We start from the raw sequence: 24,334 nt of genomic DNA on the forward strand, positions 1-24,334 counted from the left end.
GCAAAACTGCATCTAAGAGGACTGCAACTATATACATACAGTAATACTGTATATAAAAAAGAACAATACCAAAGTGGTTCTGAGGGTGAAGTTTTGTTTTATTCTTTTTGCTACAATTGTCTGTATTTTCCAAGTTCATAATAAAAGAAGAATGAAAATTGAGATGGCCCAGCACTCATTTTAAATATCATAAGATCTAAATAAAAAGAGAAGAAATCATTTCTGAAATGTTTAAATTACCACATATGGTTAAAAATACAGTAAACATTTCCCTTAGCTTAATTCTACTTTGGCTTTCTAGCTTCAGGGGAGAAAAGATCAAAATACAGAAAAAGGCTTATGCACAAAAGGCATGAATCAAGACATTCATCATCCAAAAAGTTTCATGGATTACCTATGACATATTAGACACTATTTAGGTAATATACAAACAAGGCAGACAGGGGTCCAATTTTTAGGAGCTTACATTTCTATGGGCAAGTACAGATAGCAAGTTAATAAATATATCAAAATATAATTTCTAGTTATAAGTGTATCTAAGTATTAAAAGTGACTTATGAATTTATTGAAGATAGGAAGGAGACTGCCCCTATAGGTGATCACCAAAAAACATCTTTCTGAAAAAGATGCAAAACCAAACACTAAAGTCAGTCATGCAAAAAAGTTGATGAGGAACAGAGGAACAGTAAACAAAGAAAACCTCAAGTGCTAAGACTTAGAAACAGGGAAAGAGTGTGGCATATTCTAGCAGCAGAAAGGAACTCAGTGTGGGATAAAACGGCAAAAAGAGATGTGGAGAGGTAGGTAGGGGCCAGAACAAGCAGGGATTTGCAGATCAGGGTAAAAAGTTGCTATTTTATTATACTTACAAAGTAAAGCCACTGAATGGGGAAGAAAATGATCTCATGTGCATTTTTAGAGGCTTCTGAGAGGACAGACTGTCAAATGTCAAGAGCAATAACAAGAAGTTAGGAAGCTACTGCAGGAATCTCAGTTGGGGGTAATGGTGGCCTGGACTAGAGTGATGGCAATGGGAATAGAGAAAAGTAGAGAAACTCAAAACATATGTGGGTAGTTAGAACCCATAGTATTTACTGACAGATGGTCAGAATGTGGGAAATGAGAACTCAGAACAATCAAGTATAGCTCCTAGGAGTCTGGCTGAATCATTACTTACAAAACTTAAAGTGTGTTTCTAACAGAGGAGGAGTTAAGTATATTATGAACTATCCATCAGATAAACATTACTAATGTTTGTGGAAGGTTTGCTTCTCTTACTATCTAGAGGCAGCGGACATGATTCTTAACTATTCAGGCCTTCAGTTTCCTAAAATAATTACTCAATATTTCCTCATATAATTACTACAAAACAAAACAAAAACAAAAACACCTACTGCTCTTACAGAGCTGTTGGAAGAATTAAATGTGAACCTATGAAAAACACTTATTTAACATAATGACTGTGCTCAATAAATTAAATCTGCCAGAAGTCATAGTAATGACTCTGCAACCAGAATAGAAAAGTTAGTCAATAAATATTTTATGGATAAATAGGCAGATAAAAGAAATGGTGAAACAGGAGTTTAAACCCAGGTCATCTGACTCAATCTCTACAAAACCATACACTCTACACCACAGGTGAACAATGAAGAATAAAAACTGTAACAACTGTTAGACTGTGAAATCAACCAAGGAGAAGATGGAATCCTCATTAGAAACTTTTTGGTACAAATTACACAACAATCCAAAGTCCAGAGGGTTAAGTATAATATACACAGTCAAGTAGATTAACTAGAATAATTGGCAATTTCTGAATCACAGAATTAACTGAAAACCTTATTGTCTTTTCAGTAAGTACCCTACTTCAGTAATGTTGAGGACTCAACCTGAACAGAATGCAGAGGGAGCACAAGACTAGAATTTAGTTAGACCATGGGGGTCTGGGCAGCAGAGAATTATCAACAGGAAGTCAAGACCTAGACAGGGAATACAAGTGAGTACCAGGATAAGAGAACAGAATCCAAAACCTGGAAGGAAAGCATTAGCAAAGAGACGTATACCAAAAACCAGTATTAGAGTCTGAGAGAGAAGCACAGACCAGAAGAAGCAGGTATTTACCTCTGGGATAGAGTTAAAAAATTCTCCTACCCCCAGGGCCCAGGCAAAGATCCACTGCTCCTAAAGGAGAGGCAGAAGTAAAATCCCACTGCCTCAGGAGAAAGACAAGAAACCCACTTGGCCCAGGATCCCACACCGCAGCTAAGCAGTTAGCTACCCCTGGGCAAAAGACAGGAAACTCTCTCAAGTCTAAGTCCTCCATCAGATACAAGGCAGAGTCTAGCTGCCCAACTGCCAAGGTCCAAGCTCAAAAGCTCTACCTAAAGCTGAAGGCAAATCAGGAGAACCAAGAACTCCTCCACTCCCACAGTAGCACACACAAAGAGGGCCCCTCTGTAGCACAGCCATGCTGTGGATAGCTGCCAGTGGAGCAGGAACAATACTCAGGCCACACAAAACACCAAGTAAAAGCAATACTCCACTGGGGAAATTTCAGGTCTGTGGTGCACTGAACCACAATACTATGACAATAGTAACAACAGAGCCATACCCAGCTCAACTAAGTGACAAAACTAACTCAAACTACCATACTAATTGTCTAATAGAAGAAACATACCCCTTTCTGGACATATGCAACATTTATGTCCTCAGTCTCAACTGTTCTGTCATCCAATCAAAAATTATGAGACACATAAAAAAGGAAAAACAAATTCATTGTCAAGAGATAAAGCAAACAACAGAACCAAACACAGAGATGACCCTGATGTTAGAACTGTCAGACAGGGATGCCAGAATAACTATGATTAACATGTTAAAAGACCCAGAGGAAAAGATTAGTATGTAAAAGGATCTGGATAATATGTATGAACAGACGGGGGATTTCAACAGAGACATGGAAACTGTAGGTGAAACAAAGAGAGAAAACAAGGGTGTTTAAAAAACTAAAAAGAAACCAGAAGGAAGCACCCAATGATTGTGGGACAATATCAAATGGTCTAACATACACTTAATTGGAGTCCCAATGAAGAAAAACAGAACAGAATTATCTCAAAAGATAACAGTTGACATTTTCCAAAATTAAATAAAGACAACAAATCACAGACCCAAGGAGGTCAGTAAACTCTTAAAATTGTGAAGTTATCATTATTTTATATCAAGCAAGTTTAAAATAAAAGGTTTCAATAAAGATATAGCTTGAAAAAATTAGCTACTGAGGAGTATGTATTTAGCAGGTATTGTAAAATTATTTTCTATTACCCATAAAAATACGACATATTATTTACTATCTCCACATAAAAATGAACTAGAGGAGTTCCCTGGTGGCACAGTGGTTAAGAATCCTCCTGCCAATGCAGGGGACACAGGTTCAAGCTCTGGCCAGGGAAGATCCCACATGCCGCGGAGCAACTAAGCCCGTGCACCACAACTACTGAGCCTGCTCTCTACAGCCTGTGAGCCACAACTACTAAGCCCACGTGCCACAACTACTGAAGCCTGTGTGCCTAAAACCCGTGCTCCGCAACAAGAGAAGCCACCGCAATGAGAAGCCCATGCACCGCAACAAAGAGTAGCCCCCACTCTCTGCAACTAGAGAAAGCCCACGCGCAGCCGCAAAGACCCAACGCAGCCATAAATAAATAAATAAATTTATTTTTAAAAAATAGACTTTCATGTGTCTGTTGATCCTCACTTCAAAGCCCATTTTTCCCACAGGATCTTAGTTCTTCAATTCCAAATTGTGGTAGGGTTAAGATTTTTCAGGAACATCTTCAGCATGATTAGAAAGGAATTATCTATAAACATACCATGTCTTGCTTTGGAATTTGTATTTAACAAGTACAGCTGCTGTTTATCTAGAAATGTGGAAAAAATGACTGAATACAAAAAAAGACTTATTATCGTTTATTTCCTAAGCAGAGTCTATTCCATGTTGTTTCATTATAAATTAGAGATCCTAGAATATCATAGCAATTTTTTACTCCTTTACTAACCTAGAATATGAAAAACAACAGTTCTAATTATTAACAGTTCAGTATTCAAGGCTTATAATGAATATGTCATGACTATCACCATGTACCTGAAAACAAATTTTTATAGACTTCAGAATGTAAACCTAAATTTTCAGTACACCATAAAAACTAGTTGATAATTTTATAAACAAGTTTAAACAATTTATCAGAAATTTTCATATGTGTTGTGACTAAATTCAGAGGGCTAACATATCTGCATGTTTCTATGGCATTTTAAAATAAACCCCCAAAAAGTCAAAAGGTAAAAACAGTAAAATTTTTAAAATATATGTTAAGACACAAAATATGAACTTTGGTTTCTTTTTAAGATTCTACAAATGGTAACAAACATATGACTATAGAAAAATTTTTTGAATAAAAGCTAAAAAAAGATACATAAGTAAACTCCAAGAGCTGCAAATAAAAGTATAAAAATTGACAAAGATACAGGCTCAGAAAAATGGATACCCTAATGCTTGCACACACCCGCACTACCCAGAAAGAGGCTTCCAAGGAGACATCAAACGTGAAGCTAACCACACACCTTTAACAAGGCAGAAGCATGAGCTGAGGGCAGAAGCACACATTAGGAGGAGAGCAGATGGGGGCATGTCAGGCAGAGGCAGCTGCATCAAGCTATGGGTGGACTGTGGGAGGAGGAAGCAGTGGGGGGCAGGGGAGGGATGGAGGGATTGGGGGAGGGACAGTGAGAAAAAAATAGGTCCCATAAAGAAATATTATATAGCATATGGCAAAAACAACACAGGACCAGGAGTTAATAAATTCTGGATTCTAGTTCGAGGTCTACCATATTGTACTAAAGTTGGGTTCAGAAAACATGTATTTGTATGTGCTTTGTATAAAACTCAGAGATTTATCGTGACTTGTATAAATCTTTTTATATATTATAAATGAGTAAAAAGATTGATAAATAAAATCAATGTGCCACTTAGCTTCAACTACAAAGGAGTCTGGGAACTAGTGAACACTGGGATCAGTAGCAACCATAAAATGAGGAAGTTGTCAATTTGTTCAAAGATCAGATACCGGGATCATTAGCAACCATAAAATGAGGAAGTTGTCAATTTGTTCAAAGATCAGATACTGTATATAGCAAAAGTACAACTGCATGACAAGTAACCAGAACATTAAAAGTGAAATGAGAGCAGAGACTTCATTTGTTTAGTTCTCTATATTTCTCCAGCACCTAAAAAGTGTCTAGTAGTTTGAAGTAGGCATTCAAACATCTGTTGAATATACTCCCCAACTAAATAACACACTGTAATCTCACAGTCCCTGCCTAATACTTACTGATTCTACTACTCTTAATTTCACATTAATCAGCACTTTTTAAATGTTTTTAAAGTCTGTAAGATTACAGGTTGAATAAAATTCCATCCTTTTTAATAATCACATCATTTTAAATTTCCCTAAACTCTTTCAAAAAGATGTGAAAAAGATGTGAAATTATCAATTAGAGTTCATGACTTAAGCCAACTGAGTAATATATTAATTATAACTGCTCAGTCTATAAAAGTGAAAAACAAAGTTAATCCTGTAACATTTTTCCATTAGAAGTTAGCAGTCACAGACGAAGATGTGCTACAGTTCTTCCCAAAAATACCTAACACACAAAATTTTTCAGTACCAACAAAGACATATTAGATCAGAACAGATGCCAATGATTAAATCATGCAATATTCCAGACTAACTTACTTTAAAGTCCTGGACACACTGTATCAAAGTGATATTTGTAAATGATTAATCACTATACAAATGTAAGGTATCATCAACTATAACAGATTACAATCAAAGACAAAGCTTCAAGTCAAAAAGTATCTACAAGACTATGGTACAACTTTTAAGAGAAAGATACCCTAATTGAGTAAAAAATAAAGAAGAACCACTATAATACAACATAAGTAGACAGATATTGCCTGTCAGAATTGTAGTAAGAAGGGTATAAAAAGTCCATTAAGAAAGTTCCAAGGTGGAAGAAGTCATGCCCTCAAATTAAAGATGACTCTGGAAAGACTTTATGACAACAGAAACACGGAAGAGCAGGAGCCATCTCAATTTTTGCCAACTATGACATCTCCAACTCTTACAACAGTGCACTGAACACAGAATATTATCAATATTTACTGACTGAATAAACAAACATTTAGAATGGACCCTGAGAGATTGAGAGGACACTCTAGCATGAGGGAAACACATAAGGAAAAGAATAAAGGAGGAAATAAGGTGTGTTCAAAGAACACGGAGTAGCCTAATTTTGCTGGAGTATATTTATAACATGCAGAAGATCAGCAGGAGTTTGTGTCCACTATGAACTTCATAACACGTTTAAATTTAATTTGGTATAAGTGGAAAATAATAAAAGCTTTATTAATGAAACTAGAATAGAATGCAAGATGAGTTATAAGATTTTTGCCTCCTCTAACACAAATTTAGTTATTTGTGATTTAGTTCAGAACAAATATGGCAGCAATAAGAATGATTTAGTTCAGAACAAATATGGCAGCAATGGGGAAAAGGTCAAATACAATTCCAAGACTGTGAGTTTGGTTGATCAGAAAACAGTGGCATAATTAAAAGAAATACAAAGTCAAAAAAAGATGGGGTGGAGGGAGAATGACGTAAAGAAAATGACATTTGTTGAGCGTTTATTCCTTCCTAAGCATTTCAAATACACTATTTTATTTAGTCTTCACAACAACTCTGTGAGATAGTTATACTCCCATTTTACAAATGAAGCAAAGAAGTCAAGATGCTTCCCCAAAGCTCACAAAGTTAATTAGTTATGTGTCACTCTCTCTATTCTTCCTTCCTAAGGGAACCTCCATTTTGTTCAAATATGGGCCAGCAATGTGCTCAGGAAGGTGGGCCACTCCCCTAGGCCTGGACAATGAAACTTGATTGTTCTAAACAAGGGGAATCTATTTCCATTATCCAATAACCCAGGCCTGACCTATGAGACATGAGAAGAAATATGTTGAGGGCTCCGGGAAACTTTCTTACCTGCATTAGCATCATGGATGTCATTAGGAACCTTGAAACCACCAATCTAAGAATTACCCTTGATTCCTCCCTTTCCTTCACTCTTGTTTCCCAATCCATCAGCAAGTCAAATTGATTCTATTCAATAATTCCAAAACACCTTGCTAACCCTTCCTCTTCTCCTATCATCCTAATCGAAGCCATTATTAACTCTCAACTGGACTCTTAACAATTACTCTCCTAGGCAATCTCCCTGTGGTCACTCTTGCTCCCAACAATTCATTCCCCAAACAGCAGCCAAAGAAATCTTTAAAATATATATCATGGAGCAATTAGAACCCTTGTGTTCTGTTGGTGGGACTGTAAAATGGTATGACCACCATGGAAAACAGTACAGAGTTTTCTTAAAAAAAAAAAAAAAAAAAGCTACCATATGCTCCAGCAACCCCACCACTGAGTATATATATACCAAAAAATTGAAAGCAGAGTCTCAAAGAGATATTTGCACACTCACGTTCATAGCAGCACTATTCACTAGAGCCAAGAGGTAAAAAAGCAACTCAAGTGTCCTTCTACAGATGGATATAAAAAATGCGGTATAAACATAAAATGGAATATTATTCAGCCTTAAGATAGAAGGAAATCCTGTCATATACAACAAGGATGAACTTTGAGGACCTTATGCTAAGTGACATAAGCTAGTCACAGTAAGACAAATACTGAATAATTCCACTTATATGAAGTATCTAAAATAGTCAAATTCATAGGAACAGAAAGTAGATAGTAGTGAATATACTTAACACTACTGAACTGTACACTTAAAAATGGTTAAGATGGTAAATTTTATGTTATATTTTTTTCATAACATACATACACAGCAGGCCAAAGGAAAAAAAAAAAAAAAGTAAATCATATCACTTCATTCCCCTCCTTAAGATGCTTCAGCTGCTTCCCATCACCCACTGATAAACTCCAAACAAGGTCCATGAGGCTCTGAACCATCTGGTCCTTCCTGCCTGTACAGCCAAATCACATGCTACTCTCCTCCTTCAAGATGCTCAGTCAAAATGATACTCTCTCACTTCCTCAAAAAATTCAAATTACTTCTTGCCTCAAGGTCTTTGTCCATTCTATCACCCCTGTGTGGAATGCTCATCCCTAATTCTTCACAGACTTGGCTCTTTATTATCCTTCAGATGTCACCTTAAATGTGACCTCAGAAGCCTTCCCTAACCAGGCTACCTAAACTAATAGGTGTCCCCACACCATCCACATTCTTTTCTATCTTATGTCTCTTCTGTTCCTTGGTAGCATTTCTCACAAATTAAAATATTATTCTTTTCCCCTATCTTCCCAAACAAAATGCAAGCTTCACAGGGACAAGGACCTCACCAATCCTGTTCATCATTATGTCCCGAATACTTATCATTATGCTTGTTATATACTTAACATTCAAATATTTATTGAGTAATTTCACATTAAGAAAAAATCATTCTATAAGCCTGTTATTAAATATATATAAATATACACACAGTTCTTTAAAACACTAACTGATGTGACAACTATTATTTCTAGTTATTGAGGTAGACATGTTGACTTTATACTTTTCGATATGCTCTAACTTTCCTATAATAAATCTTTATACTCAGAAATTAAAGATTTTTAAGACTGATATTTCAACTTCTAAATGCTTCAGATCTTTTAATTATATAAAATAATAAAGGTACAAAACAAGATAGTGATACAACCAACTTTTTAAATACACCACAGTACTCCTCAATCTCTGCCTATACTTAACTTTTGTATTTCTACAAAGTTTTAACTAATATCAGACCATTAATGGTTGTTTAGATCACAGAAGTGACTCAAACTATGCCTACTTACTTTTCTAAATGCATATAAAACATTTTAATAATACTCAACATATCACAGCACATTTCTACAACTTTCCTACATCTATATCTACAGATTTAAAAAAAAGTCAACGGTAATTGAACACTTACACTTGCCATACTCTAAGCACTTTACATAGATTAACTCATTTTTACTTTAAACCCATTTTAGAGAGAAGGAAATTTAGGTGCTAATAGGTTAAATTACCAACCCTAAATTACAAAAGCACTGCCAGACTGGGCCTCAAGCCCAGGAAATTGTGCTCTAGTTGAGAGGCTATGCTCTTAACCACACTAGTTGGAACAGACTTATGGCCCAAATAAAAATTCAAGATATAAAGTGCTATGTTTCTTAAAAGTTATATTCCAGGGCTTCCCTGGTGGCACAGTGGTTGAGAGTCCACCTGCCGATGCAGGGTACACGGGTTCGTGCCCTGGTCCAGGAAGATCCCACATGCTGCGGAGCAGCTAGGCCCGTGAGCCATGGCCGCTGAGCCTGCGCGTCCGGAGCCTGTGCTCCGCAACAGGAGAGGCCACAACAGTGAGAGGCCCGTGTACCGCAAAAAAAAAAAAAATTACATTCCATCCTTAAGGAATATTCATGAAAACAAAGCACAAGTAGGAATTACCCACTTATTGAGAATACCAATTTTTATTAAAAAGCCCTTTGTCTTAAGCCCCAGAAATCATACATTTTAAATGTGTATTTTTTAAGAGTTCAGAATATTTAATAGCAAAATTTTAAAAAATGAAAAACTCGTTATTTACCAAAGATAAATGAAGAAAGAACTCATAAAGTTCCTTGGACAATAAAGATCTAGAATTTAACATTAATCAAAAAGTTTAATTCTGCTACTTCTCCAGCCTCATTTCCTAATTCACTTCTAATCACACCCTGGGCTTTGTCGTAACACTCCTTGGCACTGGAGGATTTTTAAGGCATAAACTATTTGAAAGCAATCCTAAATCTCCATTATACGGAATAATTTATCATGGAGATGACAATTTCACAAGGCTTCTATAAGGATTAAATAAGATAAAACATACAAATGCCAGGCATACATTTGAATCCCACACACAAATGTTCGTAAACTACAAGCAGGCTGACCACTGACTCTGCCATCCTGGGTATTTGGTAATTCACAATCACCATCCAGCATTCTCAAATGCCAATGTGTATGATCAATGTCATTCCCCACTCAGCTTACTCCTCTGATACCATTATAATTTCCCCTATCTGACAAACTCTTATATAGTCTCAGTGAATACCCCTACTGTGAGGAAGGGGGGACATCTTCATTAATAACCCACCTCCTCACATCAAAGTTAGGGACTTCCAACTTTGTATTCAATTGTACTAAATACAGCACATGCCCTAATGTCCATATACCCTCATCACAATGTATCATCATCCTTTAAGTGGTTATATCTCCTCCTGGAAAACAAAGCACAGTCAATAGCTTATTAATCCTGGAATCCCAAACATCTGATTTGGTGACTGGCATATAAAAGTCACTGAAGATTTTTGTTTGTTTGCTTGTAGTTTTTGGTTTCTTTGTAAATGAAGAATAAAAGTAATACAAAGGGGTGAACAAAAAAGAATGTTTGTTTACATTATACTTTTTTCCAAAGAAAAGGAGAAGACTTATTTTCAATACTGTAAACGTATAACAAGCACTTGTAATAAAAATCCTAAAAGATATTTTTAGTAAATGCAGGAACACTCCTAGATAAGTTACCATAGTCATTTCCTTTTAAAAAGCAAATACACAGAAATTTGTTGCATTTCTATAGACTAACAACAAACTATCAGAAAGAGAAATTAAGGAAGCATTTCCATTTACAATTGCATCAAAAAGAATAAAATATCTAGGAATAAATCTACCTAAGAAGGTAAAAGACTTGTACTAGAAAAACTGTAAGACACTGATGAAAGAAACTGAAGACAATAGAAACGGATGGAAAGGTATACTGTGTTCATGGCCTGGAAGAATTAATATTGTTAAAATGACCATACTACCCAAGGCAATCTACAGATTCATTGCAATCTCTATCAAAACCAACAGCATTTTTCACAGAATTAAAACAAATAGTTTTAATATGTGTATGGAGGGACTTCCCTGGTGGTCCAGTGGTTGGAAATCCGCCCTCCAAGGCAGGGGACACAGGTTTGACACCTGGTGAGGGAACTATGATCCCACGTGCCACGAGGCAACTAAGCCCATGCACCACAACTACTGAGCCCACGCGCTCTAGAGCCTGCACGCCACAACTAGAGAGCCCGTGCGCCACAACGAAGAGCCCATGCGCCACAATGAAAGATCCCATGTGCCACAACTAAGACCCAACGCAGCAAAATAAATTTTTAAAATATATATATCTTTTAAAATGTGTATGGAAACACACAAAGCCAAAACAATCTTGAGAAAGAACAGAGCTGGAGGAATCATGCTCCCTGACTTCAAACTCTACTACAAAGCTACAGTAATTAAAACAGTATGGTACTGGCATAAGAACAGACACATAGATCAATGGAACAGAACAGAGAGCCTGGAAATAAATCCACGTACTTATGGTCAATTAATCTACGACAAAGGAGGCAAGAACATGCAATGGAGAAAAGACAGTCTCTCCAATAACTGGTTAAACTAGACAGCTACATGTAAAAGAATGAAATTAGAACATTCTCTAACACCACATACAAAAATAAGTTCAAAATGGATTAAAGACCTAAGTGTAAGACCAGAAACCACAAAAATTCTAGAAGAAAACATAGGTAGGAAACTCTTTGACATAAATCGTAGCAATAATTTTTGGCTCTGTCTCCTAAAGCAAAGGAAATAAAACCAAAAATAATCAAATGGGACCAAATCAAACTTAAAACCTTTTGCCCAGCAAAGGAAAGCACTGACAAAACAAAAAAAAACCTACTGAATGGGAGAAAATATTTGCAAATGGTATGACCAATAAGCGGTTAATACCCAACATATATTAACAGCTCATACAATTCAACATCAAAAAAGCAAATAGCCCAATTAAAAAATGGGCAGAAGACCTGAACAGACATTTTTCCAGAGAAGACATGCAAATGGGCAACAGGCATATGAAAAGATGCTCAACATCATGAACCATCAGAGAAATGCAAATTAAAACTATAATGAGCTGCAGCACCCGAGGCTCAGGATCACTCGGTGAAGCTGAGCTTAGAGAAACTGGAAAGAGCCCGAGGGGCGCCGTCCACACTGCCCAGGAGTGAGCGGGTTGCGGAACCCACTTCCAGAATTTTCGGCCTAGGTCTCCACCATTATCCCGCACATCTCCTGGCACCACCGCGCCCACAGTGTCCTATGTCAACCAACGCGGTGCAGGAGCCGGCCCTGAGTCCATGGCTTTTCATTGGCTGAGTCCTTTCCAGGAAAGGAGTCTTCATCCTTTTCGATTCCGTTATTGTTTCAGGTTCCCATGGTAGTAGCAGCATTTATGGTCCCTGAACAGGGCCATGTGATCTTTGAGGATGTGGCTGTGTCCTTCTCCCAGGAGGAGTGGGGTCTCCTTAACGATGCTCAGAGACTCCTGTACTGTGACGTGATGCTGGAGAACCTGTCACTTATAGTCTCCCTGGGCTGTTGGCATGGAGTAGAAGCTGAGGAGGCCGTTTCTGAACAATGTGTTTCTGTAGAACAAGTGACAGAAGACTGGAATCCAAAGCTGAAACCATCTATCCTGAAGCCTCTGACTTCCAATACGAGTGTCCTGGCGGAGAAAGATGTTTTGTACTTGGCTGACAATATGTTCACGTGCGGAGAGGTTGAGAAGGCTTTCCTAGGCAGCCTGGGCTTTCCCCAGCACCAGCCCTCCCACGATGGAGAGCATCCACGTAGAAGCAGGCAGAGCAGGGAGGTCTCTCACCCTGGGCAAGGGCATCACAAGTGCAGCGAATGTGGCAAAGCCTTCCGTAAAAAGTTTAAATTCACAGAGCACCTGAGAGTTCACACTGGAAAAAAACCTTATGAGTGCAGTGACTGCGGGAAGTTCTTTAGACACATCTCCAGTCTTATTCATCATCAGAAAGTTCACACAGGAGAAAGGCCTTATGAGTGCTGTAACTGTGGGAAAGTCTTTGCCCACAAATATAAACTTTTGGAGCACCAGAGAATCCACACTGGAAAAAGACCATATGAGTGTAATGAATGTGGGAAGGCCTTCCTTCCCAAGGATTCACTTGTTCAGCACCAAAAAATCCACACTGGAGAAAATCCTCATAAGTGCGGTGAATGTGGAAAGTGCTTCCTGTACAAAAATAACCTTCTTGTACACCAGAGGATCCACAGTGGAGAAAGGCCTTATGGGTGTAGCAAATGTGGGAAGTCCTTTGTCTTCCAAAAAAGGCTTCTTTATCACCAGCGAATCCACACTGGAGAAAGGCCTTACATGTGCAGTGAATGTGGGAAAGCCCATGTCTACAAAGGAAGTCTTATTGTGCATAAGAAAATTCACACTTTAGAAAAGGCTTATGGGTGTAACAAATGTGGGAAATTCTTTACAAGCAGTTTTGCCCTCAATAGACATGAGAATGTTCACACTGCACGAAGGCGTTATGAGTGCAGCGAATGTGGGGAAGCTCTCAACGGCAAAGTTAACCTTGCTGAGCACCAGAGAATCCATACTGGAGAAAGACCTTATAAGCATAATGAATGTGAGAAAGCCTTCATGCGCAAGTATACACTTGTTCAGCACCAAAAAGTCCACACTGGAGTAAAGCCTTTTAAATGCAGCAAATGTGGGAAGCCCTTCACTTACAAAACAAGTCTTGCTGTTGACCAGAGAATCCACACTGGAGAAAGGCCTTATATGTGCAGTGAATGTGGGGAAGTCTTTGTCTACAGAAGTCGTTTTTTTGTCCATCAGAGAATCCACACTAGAAAAAAGCCTTAAGAATGCAGTTCTTTGTAGGTAGCTCCAAGCTCATAAAAAACAAAGTTCACACTGGGGCAATGCCTTCTGCACTTATGCTTTCCTTCACTTAATATCTAGCAGCACAATTCCTATGTAGTAGAGTAGGTGAATGTATACCTTATATGTGGCCAGTCAAACTTTTCTAAAATGGTAGTATCTTTTTATAGTCTCACGAGAAGCAGCAGAACATGAGTTCCTGTTTTTTACATTTTTGCCAACACTTGGTATGTTCAGCCTTTGTAATTTGTGATGTCATAGGTGTATCTAGTGATTTTAACTAACATTTCCCTGTTGACACAATGTGAGTGGTTTTCCATGTGTTAATTTCCAACCATATTTCTTTTTTTTTTAATTTTTATTGGAGTATAGTCAATTTATAATGTTGTGTTTCAGGTGTACAGCAAAGTGAATCAGACAGCCATATTTCTTTTTTGAAATTTCTGTTCATATAATTTTGTCATCTTAATTACTGAGTTTTAATGTTTCTTCATGGATTACTGATTAAGGTCCTCTAATGGAAATATTTACCAATATTCTTCCAGACTTGTTCTGCTCATTTTAGTCGCTTTTCCAGAGAAAGACTTTATTTATTTTTTGTGGTGGCTTTTTTTGGCCATGCTGTGGCATGCAGGATCTTACTTCCCCGACCAGGGATTGAACCCGTGCCCCCTGCAGTGGAAGCACAGAGTCCTAACCACTGGATCTCCAGGGAATTCCTCAATATGAAGCTGAGAATCCACTTTTCAATTTGTGCATCACAAAAACATCCTACTAGAATTCTGACTGGGATTGCACTTAAGCTTCAATTTAGAAAGAAATACTGAGTGTCCCAATCTATAAACTCGACAGATCTCCTTTTATTTAGATCTTGCTTAATTTTTGTTAGCAGTCTTTTTTAGTTTTCTGTTTGTAGGTCTTAAACATCTCCAGGTAACTTAAACATCTCCAGGTATTTTCTACATCTTATGATATTGTAAAAGGGAATTTAAAAAATTCTTCAATTTATGAACTGTTCATACCTATTACACTTAGAGAGATATAAGACTAAGGACAGAAAAAAAAAACTATAATGAGATATCACCTCATTATAAATGAGTATCTATTTAGAATGGCTATCATCTGCGGCTAACAGAGCGGACTACAGAGACGAGCATGAGACACTAAGGCTGCTGCTGCTGCCACCAAGAAGCCTGTGCGAGCACAGGTCACTATCTACACCACCCCTCCCGGGAGCCTGTGCAGCCTGCCACTGCCAGGGTCCCAGGATCCAGGGACAACTTCCCCGGGAGAACGCAGGGCACGCCTCAGGCTGGAGCAACGCCACGCCGGCCTCTGCCGCTGCAGGCTCATCCCGCACTCCGTACCCCTCCCTCCCACTGGCCTGAGTGAGCCAGAGCCCCCGAATCAGCGGCTCCTTTAAGTCCATCCTGTCTGAGCGAAGAACAGACGCCCTCCGGCAACCTACACGCAGAGGCAGGGCCAAAGCTGAGCCCCGGGAGCTGTGTGAACAAAGAAGAGAAAGGGAAATCTCTCCCAGAAGCTTCAGGAGCATCTGATTAAATCTCCACAATCAACGTGATGTACCTGCATCCGTGGAATTACCTGAATAGAGAATGAATCATCCCAAATTCAGGAGGTGGACTTAGACAGCAAGATTTATTATTTTTTCCCCTTTTCCTCTTTTTGTGAGTGTGTATGTGTATGCTTCTGTGTGAGATTTTGTCTGTATAGCTTTGCTTTCACCATCTGTCCTAGGGTTCTATCCGTCCGTTTTTGGTTTTGTTTTTGTTTTACATTTTAAAAAAAATTTTTTCTTAATAATTATTTTTTATTTTAATAACTTTATTTTATTTTATATTTCTTTATTTTCTTTTCTTTTATCCTCTTTCTTTCTACTTTTTCTCCCTTTTATTCTGAGACATGTGAATGAAAGGATCTTGGTGCTGCAGCCAGGAGTCAGTGCTGTGCCTCTGAGGTGGGAGAGCCAACTTCAGGACACTGGTCCACAAGAGACCTCCCAGCTCCATGTAATACCAAATGGCGAAAATCTCTCAGAGATCTCCATCTCAACACCAACACCCAGCTTCACTCAACGACCAACAAGCTACAGTGCTGGACACTCTATGCCAAACAACTAGCAAGACAGGAACACAACCCCACCCATTAGCAGAGAGGCTGCCCAAAATCATAATAAGTCCACAGACACCCCAAAACACACCACCAGACGTAGACCTGCCTACCAGAAAGATCCAGCCTCATCCACCAGAACACAGGCACTAGTCCCCTCCACCAGGAAGCCTACACAACCCACTGAACTAACTTTAGCCACTGGGGACAGACACCAAAAACAACGGGAACTACGAACCTACAGCCTGCAAAAAGGAGACCCCAAACACAGTAAGATAAGTAAAATGAGAAGACAGAAAAACACACAGCAGATGAAGGAGCAAGATAAAAACCCACCAGACCTAACAAATGAAGAGGAAATAGGCAATCTACCTGAAAAGGAATTCAGAATAATGATAGTAAAGATGATCCAAAAATCTTGGAAATAGAATAGACAAAATGCGAGAAACATTTAACAAGGACCTACAAGAACTAAAGATGAAACAAGCAACGATGAACAACACAATAAATTAAATTAAAAAAACTCTAGAAGGGATCAACAGCAGAATAACTGATGCAGAAGAACGGATAAGTGACCTGGAAGATAAAATAGTGGAAGTAACTACTGCAGAGCAGAATAAAGAAAAAAGAAAGAAAAGAACTGAGGACAGTCTCAGAGACCCCTGGGACAATATTAAATGCACCAACATTTGAATTATAGGGGTTCCAGAAGAACAACAGAAAAAGAAAGGGACTGAGAAAATATTTGAAGAGATTATAGTTGAAAACTTCCCTAATATGGGAAAGGAAATAGTTCATCAAGTCCAGGAAGCACAGAGAGTCCCATACAGGATAAATCCAAGGAGAAACACGTCAAGACACATATTAATCAAACTGTCAAAAATTAAATACAAAGAAAACATATTAAAAGCAGCAAGGGAAAAACACCAAATAACACACAAGGAATACCCATAAGATTAACAGCTTATCTTTCAGCAGAAACTCTGCAAGCCAGAAGGGACGGGCAGGACATATTTAAAGTGATGAAGGAGAGAAACCTACAACCAAGATTTACTCTACCCAGCAAGGATCTCATTCAGATTTGATGGAGACATTAAAACCTTTACAGACAAGCAAAAGCTGAGAGAGTTCAGCACCACCAAACCAGCTTTACAACAAATGCTAAAGGAACTTCTCTAGGCAAGAAACACAAGAGAAGGAAAAGACCTACAATAACGAACCCAAAACAATTAAGAAAATGGGAATAGGAACATACATATCGATAATTACCTTAAATGTAAATGGACTAAATGCTCCGACCAAAAGACACAGATTAGCTGAACGGATACAAAAACAAGACCCACATATATGCTGTCTACAAGAGACCTACATCAGACCTAGAGACACATACAGACTGAAAGTGAGGGGATGGAAAAAGGTATTTCATGCAAATGAACCCAAAAGAAAGCTGGAGTAGCAATTCTCATATAAGACAAAATAGACTTTAAACTAAACACTATTAGAAGAGACAAAGGAGGACACTACATGATGATCAAGGGATCCATCCAGGAAGAAGATATAACAATTGTAAGTATTTATGCACCCAACATAGGAGCACCTCAATACATAAGGCAAATACTAACAGCCATAAAAGGGAAATCGACAGTAACACATTCATAGTAGGGGACTTTAACACCCCACTTTCACCAATGGACAGATCATCCAAAATGAAAATAAATAAGGAAACACAAGCTTTAAATGATACATTAAACGAGATGGACTTAATTGATATTTATAGGACACTCCATCCAAAAACAACAGAATACACATTCTTCTCAAGTGCTCATGGAACATTCTCCGGGATAGATCATATCTTGGGTTACAAATCAAGCCCTGGTAAATTTAAGAAAATTGAAATTGTAGCAAGTATCTTTTCCAACCACAACGCTATGAGACTAGATATCAATTACAGGAAAATATCTGTAAAAAATACAAACACATGGAGGCTAAACAATACACTACTTAATAACGAAGTAATCACTAAGAAATCACAGAGGAAATCAAAACATACCTAGAAACAAATGACAATGGAGACACGACGACCCAAAACCTACAGGATTTAGCAAAAGCAGTTCTAAGAGGGAATTTTATAGCAATACAATCCTACCTTAAGAAACAGGAAACATCTCGAATAAACAACCTAACTTGCACCTAAACCAATTAGAGAAAGAAGAACCAAAAAAACCCAAAGTTAGCAGAAGGAAAGAATCATAAAGATCAGATCAAAAATAAATGAAAAAGAAATGAAGAAAAGGATAACAAAGATCAATAAAACTAAAAGCTGGTTCTTTGAGAAGATAAACAAAATTGATAAACCATTAGCCAGACTCAACAAGAAAAAAAGGGAGAAGACTCAAATCAATAGAATTAGAAATGAAAAAGGAGAAGTAACAACTGACACTGCAGAAATACAAAAGATCATGAGAGATTCCTACAAGCAACTCTATGCCAATAAAATGGACAACCTGGAAGAAATGGACAAATTCTTAGAAATGCAGAACCTGCCAAGACTGAATCAGGAAGAAACAGAAAATATGAAGAGACCAATCACAAGCACTGAAATTGAAACTGTGATTAAAAATCTTCCAACAAACAAAAGCCCAGGACCAGATGGCTTCACAGGCGAATTCACAAGCAAACATTTAGAGAAGAGCTAACACCTATCCTTCTCAAACTCTTCCAAAATATAGCAGAGGGAGGAACACTCCCAAACTAATTCTACGAGGCCACCATCACCCTGACACCAAAACCAGACAAGGATGTCATAAAGAAAGAAAACTACAGACCAATATCACTGATAAACATAGATGCAAAAATCCTCAACAAAATACTAGCAAGCAGAATCCAACAGCACATTAAAAGGATCATAAACCATGATCAAGTGGGGTTTATTCCAGGACTGCAAGGATTCTTCAATATACGCAAATCAATCAATGTGATAAACCATATTAACAAATTGAAGGAGAAAAACCATATGGTCATCTCAATAGATTCAGAGAAAGCTTTCGACAAAATTTAGCACCCATTTATGATAAAAACCCTCCAGAAAGTAGGCACAGAGGGAACTTTCCTCAACATAATAAAGGCCATATACGACAAACCCACAGCCAACATCGTCCTCAGTGGTGAAAAACTGAAAGCATTTCCACTAAGATCAGGAACAAGACAAGGCTGCCCACTCTCACCACTCTTATTCAACACAGTTTTGGAAGTTTTAGCCACAGCAATCAGAAAAGAAAAGGAAATAAAAGAAATCCAAATCGGAAAAGAAGAAGTAAAGCTGTCACTGTTTCCAGATGACATGATACTATACAGAGAGAATCCTAAAGATGCTACCAGAAAACTACTAGAGCTAATCAATGAATTTGGTAAAGTAGCAGGATACAAAATTAATGCACAGAAATCTCTAGCATTCCTATATGCTAATGATGAAAAATCTGAAAGTGAAATCAAGAAAACATTCCCATTTACCACTGCAACAAAAAGAATAAAATATCTAGGAATAAACCTACCTAAGGAGACAAAAGACCTGTATGCAGAATTTTATAAGACACTGATGAAAGAAATTAGAGATGATACAAATAGGGCTTCCCTGGTGGCGCAGTGGTTAAGAGTCCGCCTGCCGATGCAGGAGACACAGGTTCGTGCCTCGGTCCGGGAATATCCCACATGCCGCGGAGCAGCTGGGCCAGTGAGCCATGGCCGCTCGGCCTGTGCGTCTGGAGCCTGTGCTCCGCAACGGGAGAGGCCACAACAGTGAGAGACCCGCGTACTGCAAAAAAAAAAAAAAGTTGATACAAATAGATGGAGAGATATACCATGTTCTTGGATTGGAAGAATCAACATTGTGAAAATGACTCTACTAACCAAAGCAATCTACAGATTCAATGCAATCTCTATCAAACTACCACTGGCATTTTTCACAGAACTAGAACAAAAAATTTCACAATTTGTATGGAAACACAAAAGACCCCGAATAGCCAAAGCAATCTTGAGAACGAAAAACGGAGCTGGAGGAAGCAGGCTCCCGGACTTCAGACTATACTACAAAGCTACAGTAATCAAGACAGTATGGTACTGGCACAAAAACAGAAATATAAATCAATGGAACAGGATAGAAAGCCCAGAGATAAACCCACGCACATATGGTCACCTTATGTTTGATAAAGGAGACAGGAACGTACAGTGGAGAAAGGACAGCCTCTTCAATAAGTGGTGCTGGGAAAACTGGACAGGTACATGTAAAAGTATGAAATTAGAACACTCCCTAACACCATACACAAAAATAAGCTTAAAATGGATTAAAGACCTAAATGTAAGGCCAGAAACTATCAAACTGTTAGAGGAAAACATAGGCAGAACACTCTATGACATAAATCACAGCAAGATCCTTTTTGTCCCACCTACAGAAATGGAAATAAAAACAAAAATAAACAAATGGGACCTAATGAAACTTCAAAGCTTTGGCACAGCAAAGGAAACCATAAAGAAGACCAAAAGACAACCCTCAGAATGGGAGAAAATATTTGCAAATGATGCAACTGACAAAGGATTAATCTCCAAAATTTACAAGCAGCTCATGCAGCTCAATAACAAAAAAACAAACAAACCAATCCAAAAATGGGCAGAAGACCTAAATAGACATTTCTCCAAAGAAGATATACAGACTGCCAGCAAACACAAGAAAGAATGCTCAACATCATTAATCATTAGAGAAATGCAAATCAAAACTACAATGAGATATCATCTCACACCAGTCAGAATGGCCATCATTAAAAAATCTAGAAACATGGGTCTTCCCTGGTGGCGCAGTGGTTGACAGTCCGTCTGCCGATGCAGGGGACATGAGTTCGTGCCCCGGTCCGGGAAGATCCCACAGGCCGCGGAGCGGCTAGGCCCGTGAGCCATGGCCGCTGAGCCTGCACGTTCGGAGGCTGTGCTCCACAACGGGAGAGGCCACAACAGTGAGAAGCCCGTGTACCACAAAAAAAAAAAAAAAATCTAGAAACAATAAATGGAGAGGGTGTGGAGAAAAATCTAGAAACAATAAATGGAGAGGGTGTGGAGAAAAGGGAACACTCTTGCACTGCTGGTGGGAATGTGAATTGGTACAGCCACTATGGAGAACAGTATGGAGGTTCCTTAAAAAACTACAAATAGAACTACCATATGAACCAGCAATCCCACTACTGGGCATATACCCTGAGAAAACCATAATTCAAAAAGAGTCATGTACCAAAATGTTCATTGCAGCTCTATTTACAATAGCAGGAGATGGGTACAACCTAAGTGTCCATCATCGGATGAATGGATAAAGAAGATGTGGCACATATATGCAATGGAATATTACTCAGCCATAAAAAGAAACAAAATTGAGTTATTTGTAGTGAGGTGGATGGACCTAGAGTCTGTCATATAGAGTGAAGTAAGTCAGAAAGAGAAAAACAAATATCGTATGCTAACACATATATCTGGAATCTAAGGAAAAAAATGTCATGACGAACCTAGGAGTAAGACAGGAATAAAGACACAGACCTACTAGAGAATGGACTTGAGGATATGGGGAGGGGAAAGGGTAAGGTGGGACAAAGTGAGAGAGTGGCATGAACATATATACACTACCAAACGTAAAATAGATAGCTAGTGGGAAGCAGCTGCACAGCACAGGGAGATCAGCTCAGTGCTTTGTGAACACCTAGAGGGGTGGGATAGGGAGGGTGGGAGGGAGGGAGACGCAAGAGGGAAGAGATATGGGAACATATGTATATGTATAACTGATTCACTGTGTTATAATGCAGAAACTAACACACCATTGTAAAGCAATTATACTCCAATAAAGATTAAAAAAAAAGAATGGCTATCATCAAAAAGAACACAAATAACAAATGTTGGTGAGGACACAGAGAAAAGGGAACATTCGCACACTGTTGGTAGGAATGCAAACTGATGCAGCCACTGTGGACAACAGTATGGAGATTTCTCAAAGAACTAAAAACGGAACTACCGTATGACCCAGAAATTCCACTCCTGGGTATATATCCAAAAAAAAGAACACTAGTTTGAAAAGGTACATGCGCCCCAATGTTCACAGCAGCATTATTTACAATTGCCAAGATATGGAAGGAATCTAAGTGTCCATCAACAGATGAATGGATAAAGAAGATGTGGTGTGTATGTATGCGTGTGTACACATACACACACACAAACACACACACAATGGAATACCACTCAGCCATAAAAAAAGAATGAAATTTTCCCATTTGTAACAACATGCATGGACTTGGAGGGTATTATGCTAAGTGAGATAAGTCAGAGAAAGACAAATACTGTATGATATCACTTATATGTGGAATTATAAAAAACAAAATTAGTGAATATAACAAAACAAGAAAGACTAACAGATATATAGCACTAGTGGTTACCAGTGGGGAGACGGAACGGGGAAGGGGCAAGATAGGGGTGGGGAATTAAGAGGTACAAACTATTATGTATAAAATAAGCTACAAGGATACACAGGGAATACAGCCACTATTTTATAACAACTATAAATGGAGTATAACCTTTGAAAATTGTGAATCACTGTTGTACACCTGAAACATATATAATATTGTATATCATCTATACCTCAATTTTTTTAAATGATATTTATACATTTTTAAAATTATACAATCCACTCTATAGCAATTTTCAAGTTTATATTGTTCTTGCAACAATAAAAATGTTCAATTTTTATATTCCCAGTTCTTTGCATCATTCTGACACAAAACAGTCACTAAAAAATGTTCAAAACTATATGCGTACACACACATTCACTGAAGTCTGACTTTCTCACTTTTAGCCTCTGGGTTTTTTAGGATCCATTTCGACCGACCTAGAACCAAATACTGGATGCACCCTGCAAGGTATATTTAAAAAAGCAAATTCAAGAAACAGCAAAGGATACCTGTACCACAGCTGGACAAAGATCTGGAGAAGCTTTTTTTTTAATTTGGTACACAGCAATACAGAAGAAAGAAATATCAAGGATTAACACAGTCTGAATGTTTGTGACAAAGTAGAAAGAACAGATGAAGATGACAGAGCAGGAAAAGAGGAAAAATTACATACTTGTCATTAATGGAAAAATTAAAAGATTTATTGCTGGAGACTAGGAGTAAAGAAGAAGGGGAACTAAGATTATCTATTACTCAATATCACATATTTTTGAAAGGAAAGAAAAACAATAGTGCAAAGAAAACGTGAGTGCAATAACATCGACCCGTACACTGTGCTGAATAGCAGGAAAAAATTTCAAGTAAGGATTTTAAAACCTTTTTCACTTATTGAGACTCACTTAAGAAACAATTACGAATCACTTTCATTACTCTGGGGGTTTGTGATGAGGTTTCTTACTATTTTTTAATTACCTAAATAAGATACTCACTTCAAATATTTTCAAAATTTAAAAACCAGTTTTTACTTAATTCACTAAAATCTTCTTTGACATTTTCAGTTCCATATAATGTCAAGTTTAGGAAAATCAAAGAGAGAGGTAGAGAAAGTGAAAATGACTAGAGGAAAAAGAGTAAGTTACAGATGCCAAGAGATGCAGGCACACAAAAAGATAAATTCGTTTGCAAGAACACTGGGACAGATACAGGCACTTGAGTTCTGAAATGAACTAGTCCAAGTAAACTGTGTTTGTCATACTCTGGTTTCCTGGTCCTGGGGTTGGGGGGGGGAGGCGGTTACCACTATCTTAAGAAAACACTGAAAAGTCACTATTAAACATTCTAAAACTAATCTTAGCCTTAATCCTAAAGTTGTTTCACTTTAGACGAGATGGCTGATAAAGCCTAACAGAAAGGAAATTACTCTCAGGACTGCAGCCATGATGGTTGTGCAGTATCACCTCAAGGGCCAAATGAAATAAAGCCAAAAGTCAAATCAATCATTGGCTTGGGGTTCCCCACCCCCAATTTAGAACTTTCCTAGTAATGAAGTTCTCTGAGGAGGAAATGTTCAGGTAGACTAGAGGAACACAGACTGAGGACACAGGCTTAGGGGAGAACCAACCTCAAATCTGCAACAATGAAACCAGTCAAGGAGAATCGTTACTGACGGTAGGATTAGAAAGTGTCAAGACGGATTGAATATCTAATACCTACTAATATAAAGATCTAGAATGATAAGGAAAGGAACAAATCATGTAGATTTGGCATTTGAAATCATCTACAGATCAAGTGTGAAATTCACACAATGAAATTCAAAAGT

The 24,334-nt window shown here is 38.1% G+C and overlaps 1 protein-coding gene and 1 pseudogene across 1 annotated transcript in view; one reads left to right on the top strand and one right to left on the bottom strand.

Moving 5' to 3' along the window:
• The window catches only part of STIM2 (stromal interaction molecule 2), a 168,243-nt gene that overhangs the window by 137,074 nt on the left and 6,835 nt on the right, over positions 1–24,334 (bottom strand). The window lies entirely within an intron of this gene.
• LOC138414074 (zinc finger protein 17 pseudogene) lies at positions 12,345–13,965 on the top strand (annotated as a pseudogene).

The sequence above is a fragment of the Delphinus delphis genome, chromosome 5, assembly GCF_949987515.2.
Source record: "Delphinus delphis chromosome 5, mDelDel1.2, whole genome shotgun sequence".
NCBI lineage: Eukaryota > Metazoa > Chordata > Mammalia > Artiodactyla > Delphinidae > Delphinus > Delphinus delphis.